This window comes from Pholcus phalangioides, unplaced genomic scaffold (assembly GCF_987345545.1).
Source record: "Pholcus phalangioides strain wild (caught in Gottingen) unplaced genomic scaffold, Ppha-v1.0 ptg000022l_1, whole genome shotgun sequence".
Lineage (NCBI taxonomy): Eukaryota > Metazoa > Arthropoda > Arachnida > Araneae > Pholcidae > Pholcus > Pholcus phalangioides.
The window spans coordinates 20,275,526-20,292,317 of NW_028301615.1; the positions used below are offsets into that span (position 1 = coordinate 20,275,526).

A 16,792-nucleotide genomic window follows, 5' to 3' on the forward strand; every position below is an offset into this window, starting at 1 on the left:
ATTCAACAACTTAATTATCACCACGGACAGTTTTGTTTTCGATTCCCGTAACCGACTGACCGATGAAATGAGATAATAATGAATGCCTCGCTTTTTTTTTTCTTCTTTTAATGGACGACGTGGTTCGAGTCCACTTCACTCAATCAAGAGATACCTACATTTTTTATTTTTAATATTATTCCTAATCAAATATGAAACGTTGGCACTGACCAGTTTCTCTTGTGGAGGGTTTCTCCTCTCACCACTCTCTTTCTATATACGGCCAAGAAAAATAACATGTAAGAAGTGGAGGGAAGCAGAATTAGTGGGGGGGGGGGGAAGAGATACACGTTAAGACGTTCCAGAAAGAGAGAGAACGAATCATATTTTATTTTTCTTAGGGCTCTGTCCATCAAAATCCGTTGCCACCGCTTCTTTTCTTATTAGTAGTGCTTTTGCTTCATGAGCCACGAACAAAAGAAAAAGGTCATCACAAACCCCTAGTGGATTAATTAACATGAAGGTAAAGAAAAGAGAAGAGAAAAAAAAAACGAAATCATGTCATTAGTTTAAATTCCAATGATGATTACTGCAGAATTCTTTGCAAGGTACCAAAAAAAAATGGCGTGCCACTTTATTATCAGCTGTTGAAGTCATGTGGAACTACCGCACATACTAATTTGAAATAAGAAAGCCCATATTTAATCAAATAAAAACACACTTTTTTTAATATCAGTAGGTTTCCTATCAAAGAATCCCTACTTTACAGTTCCTATGTCTAAAGCGAGAAAATCGTTGCAATAGGCAAAATCAAATATTATCATCAACGACCACTGCAAATTTATATTAACGGTCATGCACACAATATTTTATCACATGAAACATTTAAAAATTATAGCAATTATATTTTCAGTTGAGACATAAAATGGTAATGACTTTGGGGTGGATACTAACTTTTAATTATTCAAAATCTATATATTCAGAATATATAATTATTTCAAGATATTTTGTTCATAAGCCCACAGAGGGCGCTAACTTTTGTAACGAAATAGAAAAAATCCCCTTAGTATTGTGATCGGTGTAATTCAGTTAGTCCCCATTTCACTTCAATGTTTAATTTGTCCCAGAAGCATTATTAATGTTGATCCTTCATTATTTTTTTCTGCCAAACCAGCCATCTTCAACCCGTTGCTCGCGAGCAATTGATCAACGCTTCAATTAAAACACCCTTTAAAAATGGTATTAAAGGATTAAAATTATGCAGATTTCAGACATAAGTCTAATCAAAGTTGCCGTAAGAGGGGTGCTCTTCGTTTGATGATGGGTATAGGCACAGTGTTCACGACCCGAGAAAGGTGTATAAACCCCCTCCCCAGGCCCGTCATTTGGGGGGGTCAGGGGGGGCATTCCCTCCCGGCTTTTGAAAATACACTAAATATGGTATATATATATACAAATATATATACATACATAGAGTACACGTTCTTTCCCCCCCCCGCCCTGGAAAAAGTTGAAATGACGCCCCCCCCCCGTATTTAAACAAAAGGCGTTTTTGGTGCTTTTTCGTAAGCTCAACAATTCGACCAGGTCCATATCCAAATCCAAAACTGGTTTTCAAGAAATTTTCGAAATAAAAGGGTATTAAAAATATCATATGTAAATCAAGGATGTGAACTGTAACGTCCTAGTTCCAAGTGTATATTCATCCCCACGTACATATGTTTTTCCACTCGAATATATGCCTACTACAAAGAAATGGGAACACGTGGAACGAATGTCTTAAGCGGGTTCCATTACCATAACATCGAGTTTTCTCGGATGAAATTGAGAATAAAAAAAAAAAAAAACATAAAATTTTTTTTGTAAATAATGTAAATTGAAGCAAAGGCGGTTATTGGTTGGTGGGGGGCGGGGGAAGTTGAAAGATCGTAAACTAAAGCGTCAGCCTGAAAGAAGAAGAAAAGCAAAGACGTGTTTGACAATTCTTTTTAAACATAAATAAAATCCGCCCACAAGATGGAACAAAGGACTGCTGCCAAGCCTTTCTTTCGCTCTCTGTCATGAATCAACCAGCGCCCCCAAGACCGGGGCCATCTTACAAACCCGAATATAATACCTTCCTCCCACACTACTTGGGAGGCCCTTCAAAGATATTCAGGTGTCCAGTTACTCAGGTGCACACCACACAAAAAAAAAAAAAAAAAAAAAAAGAGAGAGAAGAGAGGCATTTCGGAACAAATAAAAAGCCTAGGCTTCTAGAATTGGAATACATGCTGGCAGCTAGAATGAGGAATGCAGATGTCCTTTATGTGTGGTGTGGAATACGTTCACAGAAGGTGAAGGAAACATGATTTTTCTTGAATAGGGAAAGAGATCATTCCTTGAAACGGTATAAACTTAGAAATTCGGATGTTGCCCGAAGAAAGAAAAGAAAAAAACGGATGCGTTCTCGGAAGGGGAAAGTAAATTTCTCGTGCGTGTGTAATTCAATTGACATAACATGCATAGAATCCTAGTACCGTAATTTCTTGCGTATAGCACTATGAAACACGATTTTTTGTTCTTGGTTAGCAGACCACAATTCCCAATGTCTTACGAGTAGAAAAAAGACTGAATACAGCAATTTTTTGCTTTAAACTTTGCGTTTGAGGCAGTTGCCGTCTTAATGCATGGGCCCACCCGGGCCTCACAAAAATGCAGGCAGTTTCAGATTTTCGAGAATTCGCCTGGTAGAGTCCCCAGAAAAATCACTTGGCCCGGGAGTCCACGATGCTCTTAAGACGGCCCTGGTTTGTGGTGGGGAGGGGGATCGATATTTGAAAATAAATGCATTTTAAAAAATAATGAATTTTTTTCCATTTCTATTTCCATATACACTTCATCTTCACGTTTTTTATCTCTCAAAAATAATTGCCAAAGTATTTTCGATGTGGTCACCCTTATATACATGCTGCCGGTCGAGAATTCGAGTTTAGGGAAGGCGCGCTCCTTTCGGTAAGCACCCATGCTTCCTTTGATTTTTTTTGAGACAAGTGTACGAAACTGCGGTCGTATCATGGAGTAATGAATTACGTAATGAAATTGTAAGTCATATCCTTGGCTCCTTGGGTACGTACATGCACCTCGTACACGTTCCTCTACGGAATTTCTAACGAATTGGTACATGCCGGAATGTGCGCATACGTGTTGTGAACCTAACGCGAAGTTTGTGTAATGCGTGTTTTGTGCCGACCATCTGACATAATTTTTCTTTAACTATGAGTGAAGTGCAACGATTGATTAATTGCATATTGTAGGCCTGTTGCTCTCTGTGACGAGTCTTTTTAAATGCACCAGTTAAGTTTGTCCCGGCCTCTTAATGGTTGCATCCCTCCCCCAAACTGGATACGAATTTGTTGTTGAATTTTAAATAACAGATAAATATATTAATTATATTTGTGCAAAAAAGGTGATTACTTAATTCTCCTTGACACCTTTTACAGGAGAACCGTTGATCCTAGAGGCATACTTCCAGTTAGAAAAATTATCCAAGTAACGTGTATATATATATAGTGCTCAAAGATGTCATTCCTGTTGCGTAGGGGTTGTATACTTATTCAAATAAGCTTAATTAACTTTTTACTCGGACTACCTGTCCCCAAAAACCCAACTAGAAAGTTCTTGTCCTGTCTCTCCTGAGGCCATCAAAAAAAATTTACACGTTTCTCAGTGCAATATCCGCAGAGTTATTAGAATCCAAAAATCGGAGAAAAGTTGGGAAAGAACAGCAAAAAATAACGGAGACAACGCTTCTTTCCTTTACTCATGCTGTTTTCACCGAGTACAATCGATCCCGCTAAATCAAGTAAAGGGTAAATGAATATTTAGCTCAAACATAAAATTTTCTGGAATGAAAATTTCATCCTAGAGACAACGTATTAACTTCACCATTCAATTACAAGAATTTTAGTCGAAATTTTGAACATATATTAACACATTTTAAATACACATTAACCGTTATGTACATAATATTTTTATCGCATAAAACATTAAAAAATTATGGCAAATATGTCGCCAGCTAAAACTTAAAAAAAAAATCTAGATTTGAGAGCTTAAGGTATTTAAGCTGTTTTCGAAACATTTAATTATATTACCTTATTTTGGTTTTCTGCTAAGACGATAGAGGACGTAAACTTTTCCGATGAAAGTGCAATTTGTCGATTTTATATACATGCTGATTTATGTCTAACAAAATTACATTTGTCGAGTCATTAACAGATTTTGCTTGTGTCTACATTAAACCTTACACTCAATTCCCGGCATAATTTGAAGAATAACATTTCACACCTATAAAAATTACCAAGCACTAATCAAACCTTCTCTTTCTCTCTCTCTCTCTCTCTCCCCATCAACATTCCTTCAAAAGCCTACAAAAAAAGCCTAAAATTTCTGCTCATTTTCATATTTAGAAAAAAGTTCATCACATTATCTCTAGGTATTATAGCTGATGAACTTTTGAGCGTCCAGCCACACAAGATATCATCGCTACTCAAAATTACGCTTTATTATCAACGAATTTAGATAGAAAACCCTCTTAATTCATTCAAATTATATCGCGAACGGGGGTAATATTAAATTTGAGAGTGGGGGAGAAAAAAAGGGATGAATTTCAAATGCACAAGAATTTCTGGCTGTTCAGGAATCAATGCCTGCGTTTTCTAAAACTCTATATAATATAGAAAAGCAGAGCTTGTTTTCTTTTCCCATCTTTACTAAAAGCTATGTGCAGGGGGGACATAACACCTTTTTTTTCACTGAAAGGAATATATAATATCAAGTTAACATGGGGGGGTGGGTAAATGCTTTTTTAAGGGGGAAAGAGTAAACAAGGGAAAGAAAGTCTCTTTATAATAGTAAGCAGTAAGAAAAGAAGCTGGTTCTAATCTTGATGAAGCACCAGGAGAGAGAGAGAGAGAGACTCTTTTTGCTTCTTGATTCCTTCAACATTTCCATCCATTCAGAGAGAAACCCCATGAATATTTTTTTATTATTGTTATTACGATTATTGGGGGCCAAAGACCCTTAAGGAATCCCTCTCTTAAAAATCTTTTAGAGTTTCTCAATGGAAACCTTCGAAAACATGAAAAAATATATGCGTATGAATAAGGACCTTTACCGCCAGTAGCATTACGTACTGCAAAAAATATATATATACAGGTTTCAAAGTGAATGTATTTAACATAAGTCGGTCGACTGGTAACTGTATTTCCATAAGAAATTTCGGGTTTTGTTCTAGTCTATAGTTAGTAATTTTTTTTTCACTACCACTTAAAAGTATATTTTCGAGTGATTGTGCCTCGTCCCCCTTTTCTTTGAATTTCCCCTCTGAAGAAGGATAATTTTTTTTCCTACTGGGGTGGAAAAAGGGGGGGGTTCCCCCCGTCTTCCAAGAAAATAGGGGCATTCAATCCATCATCATTCCTTCCGCAGACTGTTAAGTGAAGCTCCCGGAATGCAGTTTGTAGAAATATTTCTTACCACTGCTTGGTGATAAACATGTTGGACGATATGAAGGGGTGTTACTAGTACAATATGATACTCTGTTCAAAAAAAAAAAAGTGTTGAGAGAACTGGACTTTCATGTAGGAACCTGCAAGCTTTCTACTTTCCCTCGGCCACATCGACCCACTGGGCTTCGTATTAGTTTACCTTCAAGGACAAAATCATTGCTAAACAGCGTGTTAGCACTACAGTCGACGCTCGTATTGATTCCAGAAACCCTTAACATTTAGATTGATTCTAGAAACCCTCAACATGGATTCCAGAAACCCTCAGAATTTAGATTTATTCCGAAAACCCTCAACATCTTGCACTGAACCCACAGAGACACTCAAGATCATAAATTTAATCCAGAAACCATCATTTTACATTTCAAATAGATTCCAGAAACCCTCAACATTTAAATTGATTCCAGAGAAACATTTAAATTGATTCCAGGAACCTTCAAGATTTGGATTTATCCCAGAAACCCTCGACATTTTAGATTGATTCCAGAGAAACCCTCAACATATTAGATTGATTCCAGAAGCTCTCGGAATTGTACTGCTAGTGTTATCATACAATGTGAATTCACATCTACTAGTGAAGCCTTTGAATCCCTGAACTTTTTTAATACGGGCATTTACCCGGAACTGCAACTTCTACGGTTCACACTCAATCACCATCAACTAAAACCTCTACTATAATTTACACCACACACATTTTTTTTTTTTTTAATGCATATCCATAGACTATAGTAAACGTCTCGAAACATCAACTTGGTCCGTATCAAACGTTATGATATGGATAAATAAAAGCATGTATAGACTGCGAAATATATGAATTTCCAATTCCTATCATGACTTAAGAAAAATAAAATCTCTCTCTCTCTCATAAGTGTTTTGAGAAATTTTCGAAGCCTAGAGGCCATCGAAGAAAAGATTTCCGGATCTTGGCTTATAAAAGGGTTTTTTTCCCTTGATGATCAGGTTCTATCGGCCTATCTTACTCACAACAACAGCGGGCTATTTGAAGAGACCCGTTACTAAACGCCGTGGCCAATGAAGATGGCCTGATGTTGCTGCCCACCTCTTCCTCGTATACATAGAAAAGAGAGAGAGAGAGAGCATTTACACATTCATAAAAGGCGGTGCGGCCACAGTTCACGGGTGGGTCAACATAAAAATAGTTGGAAAACACAAAAGGAAGAGCGAGAAACACACACACACACCTGCCTATGTTTAAGAGGCTCCTCTTGGGGGTAAAGATCCCAAGAAAGAGTCTACACACATATAGGTGGTTGTACAGTATATAATATAAGGCGACACTTTAATGACGGAGATGATGACGAAAGATAAAAGAAGGAGACCTTAGTGCAAAGCGATTACCAACTTCCCGATATTATATATGATTTTATTTTTCTCTCTCTCTCCTTATTAACCTCACATTACTTGGCCTGTGTTGTATTGATATTTCACACAGATGTGCTGTTTTCGACCATAACAATCTGCAGAGGAAAGGGTTGGAAATATTTGAGGTATAAGGGATGTTATAACAGCCGTAACTGCGCGATATTTTGATAAATCGCTTAAGGTGTGTCTACGAGTGGTGGTATTTTTAGTGGAGGCCGATGAGCTCGGAAAAACCCGACCAGCCGGCAAAATCTTCTTGAGCATTTCACTGACCAAAACTCAAAAATTCCACTGACTTTCTCTGGCTAATAATCAAATATTTGCCTGGCTTTCTCCAGCCAAAATTCCAAAAATTTTCCTGATTTTTTTTTTTCTCCTGACTCTCTCTGGTCAATACTCAAAAAATTTCCCTGACTTTTCTTGGGCAATATTATCTAAAAACAATCTGAAAATGTAACACAATCTAAAAATAAATTAAATTGATTGATTGATTTGGACATTTCTTTTCTCGGCATTTTAGGATCCATCCATGCCGGATAGTGCGAGAGAATGTGATATTTTAGTAAAGAATGAAACGTTTATTCCCAGAGGTCCTCAACCTTTTCCTCCTAGTCGCGAGCACTGCCTGTACCCATCATCAAAAGGCAAGCACCCTTACGGCATGTTTGACGTACAAATGCATGAAATCTGGATAATTTCAATCCTTGAATGCAATTTGTACAAGATGGTTTAACTGGAACGTCGATTAAGTGCTCGCGAGCACCAAATCGAACACGAGCATCGAGCAATCTGGGTGTTTCAGGGAGTGCCATGGTGCTCGCGAACAACGGGTTGAAGATGCCTGATTTATTCAAACGTATAATACCCGGTAGAGCGAGATGAATGGAGGGAAGTGCCCTTGTCCATTCATTCATTACATGTCAAAGGACATTTTTATATGACAGACAACTAAACTATCAAAAATAAGACGTTTCAATCAAGATCATGAAACCTGAGGTTCTGGGAACTACGAGTATTTCCGCGTGATTGAATTAACGTTTCCGGGTACTGTGGGCATCGAAGCTTTTAAAAATAGACTCCCTGTCAGCGAGTATAGTACATATAGTGCAATCGTTCTCCAAGAGAGCTTACATACATCGATCAGTTTTCACCAGAAAACGCATCAATCAATCTTCGCCAAACAAAACCTTATCTATAACACGCCAAAAATGTATTTCAATCAATGATAGAGTGCTTCTCCCTGATAAGAATTTATTCGCGATTGGTCTAAGGGCTGTCAATCCAGAGTTATGTCATTTTATGTCATATTCGCTCACGGATAGGAATGTATAGTTTACTATACATTCTCTTTCTTAATTTTCCATTTTGTTCTGAAACACGTCTTGTGGGACCCAATAAATCACTCAAGTAGCCCACGCTCATCAAAGGGTTGAGCATTCCTGGTTTCAAAGTTTTATAGATGTATTAAAATAAAATAGAGGCGCTAACACACACACAGACATTTTGATGAGCGCGGGTCACTTAATCGGTTTGTAACTAGACATGGGCCACTTGAATGATTTTTATTGACTGTTCGCGGGTCACTATGAAATTGAATCGCGAAAATCTTCTAGCTGAATGGCATAATGATATTTACAGATGATATCTTAACAGGTGGATCAACGGGCTCACCGAGTTTTCATTAAATTTGTTTCTTTCTTCGATATTTCTTTAATTTTCATAGTGGCAATTCCATTCAGTGTTTAATAACGAAAAAGTGATTTTTACAGAAGTTGTGTTACGTATGTATGTGTATGAAAGGGCCTTAAAATGTTCAGAGAGACTTCCAAACTCGTTTAGACGGTCCTGGTCAGCGTCACCGATTTTGACTTGCAGAGAATCCAGAATTGTAGATCTGTCACCGATTTTAAAGCTCATAATGGTGTCCCATAAATTCGTAAACAGTTTAAAAATTTACAAAAATTGAAGGAATTTGTATATTTGAATGCAGTTTGAGAAGTTATACTCAAGCGAAGGGGAATCTTTTTTTTTGTTTTCAGTACAGAAAAAAAAAAATAGTTCCAATTTTTGTTGATACAGGGCGAAAGCAAGTTGCAGAATTCCTTTCCTGAACCTTTGTTCAATTTGAAAGAAGAAAGGTTCAGGAAAGGTATTGTGTGACTCTTTCGTTCAGCGAGATTCGTGGCTGAGGTAAAACAACTTCACCAATACAGTAGGAATTTATCCACCAATGTCAACATCACATTGAAAACGTTATTATTAAGCACCAGTTAAAGGAAAATTCAGAAATGGGCTTTTAATTGTGCACCCTGCATTTTATAGGACTCGTATTTGCATATTTTCAGTAATTTGTTTTTGTGTAGCGCTCTCTATCACCAAAAATTTTAACCAATTTTTTTTTTTTTTCTGTACCAAAAGAAATTCTCCTTTGTAAGAATAACTTTTTCGCGAACCACATTCCCATATACCAATTCTTTTAATTTTTATGAATTTCTAAAGTATTTATGAATTTGTGGGACACATTTTTCTTAGGCTAATGTTCATCATAATTAAAAACATACCATTTCTATTGTTATCGAATTTACTTTCCTTATTCCTTTCAAGCTTTTAGATTCGTGGGCCGCAGCAAGTGGCTTCAAGGAAAGACTGCACGCGGTAATTTTTTCTGTATGTGGTTAGTCTCATTCAGAAAATTCGAATAGAAATAATCAGTTCAAAAATTGTCGAAATGGGGAAGATTTAGATATTTTCGGTAGAGTTTCATGCACACCACCAGCAGCAGCAGCAGGTTTTAAACCAGGTAGAAAGAAGAGCGGGGGGGGGGAGAAATAGGGGATGACAAACTCTCATATACGAGATCAAGAGAAAACGGGTCCTTCTCTTTTCTTATAAAAGAAGCAAGGTTAAGAAAGAGAAATTGCTTAGCAGAGAATACAAGAAGTAAAAAAAAAGAAAAGGTGTATGATGGTGGGGACCGGATATAAAGTGGAGCCGCTCCCATAAAACCCCAAGCAAACGATCTGCCAGAAGATAGAAGAGGAGGTAAGGTAAGAAAACCAGCGGGGGAAAGAAAAAAAAAAGATTCCTCTTATAAGAAAAATGACCAAAAAAAAAAAAAATTACTGGGGCCCGGGGGAGAGAATAGGTGGCCACAGACAAAAAAAAATAAAATAATAATAATAACAACAAAAAGAAAACTTGGCAACAAATAGCCTACCCCTTATAAACCAAAATGTAAATCACGTATTTGCCGGACCTTGCCTAGACAGGTCCTCTTAATATTAAGTCTCCAACATACGTACATACCGTATCTCCACCTTTTCAAGGAAAAAAAAAAAAGAAGAGGTTAAAAAAAATATATAAGAAAGAGAAGGAGGACTCCTCACCACATCTCTAGCCATCTTGAGTGATAGCGTTAGCTTATGGTTTCCACACGCGGTTACTTTTTTATTTTTTAAACTTTGCTGTAACCGTATTTTCCTCCTCATATTTTACAGGGATAGGTATGGCTTGCCAATGAGCTTAGAGATAGAAAAAAAAAAAAAAGCAATGATTTAAAAAGGGCCTTAATTGCGCCCATGAGAGAATAGGCGGAGTAAAAACGATGGAATGAAACGCACACATAGACGCGTTACTATATAGGCCTTACCTAAGAGCGAGGAAAAATTCCTTTTTTATCTCTCTCGCCTCAATTTCTATATGAATGGCCCTTTTTTTCTCTCTTCCCCCCCCCCCCCATCTCCATTTGAAGATGAGGATCAAAAACCCAACGTAAATCGAGAATCAAGAAGACGGGTCGGGTGTCGGGACATGTTATAAGATAGATATATAGATAACCAACCCCGACTTTATGGGTTCGACCAAATGCTGCTGCAATTTAAACATTCCTCCAAAACGACTAAACAGAGAGAGTGAGAGAGAGAGAGAAATGCCCAACCCTAAGATACAGTATCGCCTAATTTAGAATTCAACGGACTTGCCATTCGGACAAATTCTGATGATCATTCGGCTTTATAATTTCGGATTCGTTTCTTTCCTTTAGGGTAACTAAAAAAAAAAAGGGTAGGGCAATATAAGAATAATTTTCCATCTTTCTTTTCGAGTCGATTTACAGCTGATATTTATTTTCTCTTCTAAAAAAAGAAGAAGCTTTTACTAAACTTTGAAAGGCACTGAGAATAATCTCAGTGATTATTATTATTATTTATATGCATGATGTTCTCACGGGTCAATAAAGAACGTGATCTCTTCCAATCTGTGCGCGCATTTAGTTTTTTTCGTTATACTTCTTTCTTTTCTTTTTTTTAACGAAATGGGGGGATCCTCCCATTATACAAGTGTATGAATTGACATTCATCTTGGAATGGACTTGGGCAATCTCGTGCGTAAGCGTAAACCGGCACCGCACCTACATGGGTTCGATTTCATGTTATCTGGAATTGCGCTTGGAATCACACAGTCCCATTTTTTTTTTTCTCCCTTACACCCCACCCTGTGTGTTAATGTTGGTTACGTGCGTGTGTGTACGTGTCCCCTCATGTCGAATTTTTTTTTTTTTCCAGGGTAATGGGTATGCTGTACTGTATGAAGGAACTTGTGAGTGTATATTGTGTAAATTATACGCCACGAGAAATAAATGGTTAATTTTTCATTCTTTTTCCTCCAACCTTTCGTAGAATTCATTACTATGAGAATAATAGTCTCCACATGCTGCTAAATACGATCCACAATAGTTTAGTAGGTATTGCACATTCTTAAAAGAACCACTACAGGCATAAATAATCACACCAGCTCGTCAAGACGCACACTTTCAGAAACACTGCCCTAGGCTGACCCATCCGCCATCTTTGAGCCCAAGTGTGAGGTCAGTATTATCGCCAATGCCAATCGTTGTTCCATATTCTGTTCTTTCTTCAACGATTAGACGCCACTTGCACACTTTGAGCAACAAGACCAGATTTTTTCTTTTGTTCAAAGATGGACGGGGTCGATAGGTGCGCCCTCCTATCCCGTCACCTTAATCTAAACTCTAGCCAAGGGATAAGCGAACAAAATTTATATAATTTTTGTTCACTTTTCTCAAAAAAACCCAATTCAATACAGGTTGGGTTCCCAGCACGATCTGTTTCATTACACTTTCCCTGACCGAAATTCAAAAATTCTCTCTGACCTATAAACTCTCGAAGAAATATGATCCAAAATCTTGACTTCTCAAATGTCTTTCGAGTTTCAGTTTCCCCCCACTCTTCACAGAATTTTTACCTTGACTTTTGTCGACTATTTTGCATTTTCCCCGACTCTCCCTGATTTTCTAGGTCACCGGGAACACCTGAAATAGAGTGCCTATCGGGAAAAACCATCACTAATAAATAACGAGACGGGAATCGATAATGTTAAAGCTCTAAGCCACTCCATTTCACGACCAATTGAACATGAGACTACCGAAAACTAAAAAAAAAATTATTGAATACATCCATATATTTATACTGTATATACGTAAGTAGATGCTATGGATAAACGCCCATTTAAAATGTCTTTTCCCTTCTTCTTCGAATAAATACGTCCACAGAGAACGTTGTACGATGTTTACGGCCATAATGCAGAAAGAAAATACATTCAAAAATTGATAAAAGTCATTAAATGACTATTGCCATATTTTTAAAACGAAACGATAGTACGTGTTACGTGCCATCAAAGACAACCCCATTATGTAAGTATGGTGTTTTTTTGGTTTTTTAATGGTTAGTATTGAGTGATTCCATTCTATAGCAGATTTCAGGAAAAACATCAGTATAACTACAGTTCAAACTCGGTTAAAACGACATCGAAGATCCCTTGAAATTTTTTCGTGATAATCGAGGTGTCGTTAAGTACAACGAGGCTGCTCGACGACCGAGGTTGACATTCTTAGATTGGGGATACTGAGATACTGATGAATTCAGATAGAGACAAATGGGTGTTAGTCAGATTTGGGGGGGGGAGGGGGGGGCTACTGATGATGCCTTGATACCAGAACACTCCGCGTCAAGGCGACTCATTACGTGTATTTCTATAATGCCACTCGAACATGAATACTGATGATGCCTGGATAGTAGAAGACTCGGTATCCAGACGAACCCAATACGCGTATTTATATGGCGTCAGTAAGATGGGGGGGAGTGGGTTACTGAAGATGCCTAGATACCGATGAGACCGGATGCGTCCTGCCTTACATCGTTTACAGATTCCAAGGGATGGATGCATCTAGCGTTTATTTATAAATCAAATTTTTACATGCAACGAATATGTTGCAAATTTCTGAGCATGTAAGCGTAATGCCCAGATACCTTAAGACTCAGATGTCGAGGCAACTTATTACGTGTATTTCTATCGTGGATGGTGATGATGCCTAGAAGACTCGGTATCCAGGTGACCCAATGCGAGTATTTCCATGGCGCCACGCAGACGGGGATACAGAAGTAGAATCCGTACGCGCTGATGACTTTGCATTTTAGTCTCGCTACTTAAGTATCTTACCTTCAATATTTATTTATATTCTTGTGCAGTGGCTCCAACGGAGCTCCCCCCCCCCCCGATTCAAACAGAGGCCCAAAATTATTTGACAATTAATGCTGACTTCCCTCCTTCCCCAATGTCTTCCCCAATTATCCGAATTTGCCCCAAAAATATTCGAGTTCTCTGGACCTCTAATCATTAAGACGGCCCTGTTCATGCGATCGTGTGAACTAGAGTTGTTTTTACTGTCTTCTGGGTCTTGAAATTTTCTCAGTAGCGCAATACGTGAGGGAGAACGGGCAACAACACTCAAATCGTCGTCTCCACGATATGATAATCGCTGCGCTAATCTTTAAATGCGGCGACTCGAACAAGAATATTCCAATCGGGGGTGTATCGTCCATCAATAACTCGTCAGAAAGAAATCGAGCACCCCCGGGTTCTCAAGAGCAACCAGTCATCGGGTTTGAAAGAGAAAAGCATTTTGCGTGTCCGAACCACATCACGTATCATAACACACTGCGTTCGATGAACTCATTATAGGGGAAACGGAATTATTTTTAACAAAAGGCTAAAAAAATATGGTTTTTTTTGGTCATACCAACGCCTCCATACTCCATAAAGAGAAACATTTTTTCCCTTTAATAACTAACAACAACAATTTTTTTTTCCTCTTTCGACGAAGTGCTGGGAAAGCAATTAGCCTGGATTGTGGCATTGAAGGAGTGGACACAAACATGATAAAATTTCGCGGTGCTCATACACACGAGAATATTACTCGTACACAGAGTGTGTGTTGTGTGTATACACATGTATACATACTACAGTATATATATATATATTTTTTTTTTTCATATCTTTTTCCTAAGCACGTCTTTTTTTCTTTTAGTATTATTATATTATTTTTTGCAGGTCAGGGAAGGAGGGGCGTGATGGATGTGAACCGGGCAGGTCGTCAGGGCGCGAGCCTAGCAGCTAAAAAAAAAAAAGTCGCCTACTCTTTTATGGCCCGGCCAGCTTCTTCTTCTTTTTCTTGTTAACGTTAGACTCCTCCCCCTTATATATAAGGGCCTAACATACATACTTTTTTTTCCCATTTTTATTATTATTACCTGGAAAGAAAATTTGGTCTCTTCACCTTCCCTGCCTCGATTTTACCTGAGTGGTCACGTGACCTCTCCCTCTCTTGTCTTGATGGATGCACTTAATTTTTTGGCGTTTTTTTTTTTTACTTGGAATAGCTTTATTCCTCTTTTATTTATTTATTTTTAAAATTGATATCATGAAGTTGTTTGGTGCGTCTTGGTGTATGCAGTTCCGGAGTTGTGTATAATGAGGAGATTGTCTTTAGAGAGAGGAGAGGAAGGATAGAGACATAGACACCCCTCATGGATATTCAGAAACTTCCAAATTATTGTATTAATCGGGAGGTTTCGTCAACACGAGCCAGTTGGAGGAATAAAGCCCACCCACGCAGGCAGGGCTTGACTTTGACATGAACGGGTGCGGGGGGAGCCACAAAAACTATTTTAGCCGAAGGCATAAGGCAAGAGCCTGACTTGTCATGAAGAAATCAGGGTTAGCTTTAGGATGATGACTTTAGAACAGTGTTTCTCAATGGGGGGGGGGGGGGGTGCATACGGCATCCTTGTGGTACTGGAATATTTTAAGGGAGGGCCACGGGAGAAAATGAAGTGGGAGGGGAGTCATGACAGGTGCGTGTGCAAAGGGCCATAGAGAGCTCAGAAAAAAATTTAGGTGTGAAGAAAAGAAGCTTTCAAGTGAAATATAGTTGGAAAAAAAAATGAATACTTTCAGAGCCCATAGAAGCTAGACCATTTAAACGCATGGACCTATCCGGGAGGGGGCCCTCATGCCCATTGGAAGCCTACACGATGAGATCTGGTATTATAATCTTCGAGAATAAGCATACAAATAAATTCTTACTTCCAGCTATGCATGGGGCCCCAGAAATTTTTCCGGTGACCAATGATGTTGTGACGGCCCTACCTAGAACCCCAACAACAAAGAAGTTCGCTAAACTCTAGCTCCTAGTAGGCAGGAATCCAAGATCGGGTAAGGGTGTGTTCACATCTACAGACACTCACTGTGTCGCGTCAGACACGGCAAACATCCCTTAACATAAAACCAATGAACGTTCATATTCATTGTGTCAAAGGCTGCGCGAGGGAGGTGTCAGCGTTTTGCTGACGTTTGTTGATAAGAGGGGAGGGGGTCAAAATCAAAAATGGCTAAAATTCTGCTGACGTAATACTTAAATGGTCCCCTATGACCTTAAAAATACTTGTTTAGATGTCTCACATCACCTCTTAAAGTTTAGAATCATCCTGTATATAGTTGTATATACCCTGTATATAGCGCAATGCCTTGAGCAACAAAGTGTTCCTAAGCTGCCATCTGTGTAACCATCCATAACGCTGTGAAACGGCAAGTGAGTAACCGAATACCCCGCTTAATCGGATATTATGTGCTAGAACCGTTGATATCCGTTTAAGCGGGGCAGAATGTAAATACAGCTTCCTTAAAAGAAATTCTCAATCTATCAATAAATCAATTTATCATGATAAATCAACTAGTCACTACTCATTAGCATTCAATCGGAATCAGTCGGCATTTATCACGTTGAAAACCGTACTCGGCGAACCTTATAGAAAACAAGTAACAGAGTTAATAGCAATATGTTAATCTAACTTTAAAAAAAAGCTGAATTAATAACACAATGACTGATGAGTTCTCTTTTTTCCCTTTCGAATTAATTCCTTTTCAAATATGCAACAAAAAAAGCTCATACATACATACATACATACTCACTGGCATATGCATGCAAGGTATGCATGCATCAAGTCTTTTGTAACCACTACGAAGAGAGAAAGAGAAAGAGATGAGTTCAAGGCTGGTACCGATTTCAATGTCGGCCTTGGGAAGTTGAAAAGAGATAGACACATGCTGCTGCTTGTGACTAGGCTTTTGCTAGTACCGCCCTCAATTAATTTCCATGGGGGGGGGGGGGAAGAGGGAGGAATAAGGGTAAAAGTAAGGGGGGGGCAGAGGGGGGTAGACGAGGATATTTCTTCCCATCTGACAAATTTAAAAATAATAATAATAATAATGATAAAATGGGGAACACACCCTTGTACAATAATTTCTTATGCACCAGTTACCTGTAATATTAAGTTTTCACATAGGTTTTGGGTCAGAGGGTTGGAACTCGTTATAGCTTCACCTACTTTACTACCAAGTGTAATAAACTCCATCATGTTAGAGAATGGTACGGTTTCTTCAATCTCTATCGAAAATTTGCAGAACGGGTGGGGGGGGGGGGGAGTTGCGACGAAATGGGTTTGCTTAAGGGCCCAAAAGATCGTCCT

At 38.4% G+C, this 16,792-nt stretch overlaps 1 protein-coding gene across 1 annotated transcript in view; it reads right to left on the reverse strand.

Moving 5' to 3' along the window:
* Positions 1 to 16,792, reverse strand: part of ft (cadherin-related tumor suppressor fat) — a 188,040-nt gene that overhangs the window by 119,950 nt on the left and 51,298 nt on the right. The gene's annotated exons all lie outside the window — the stretch shown is intronic.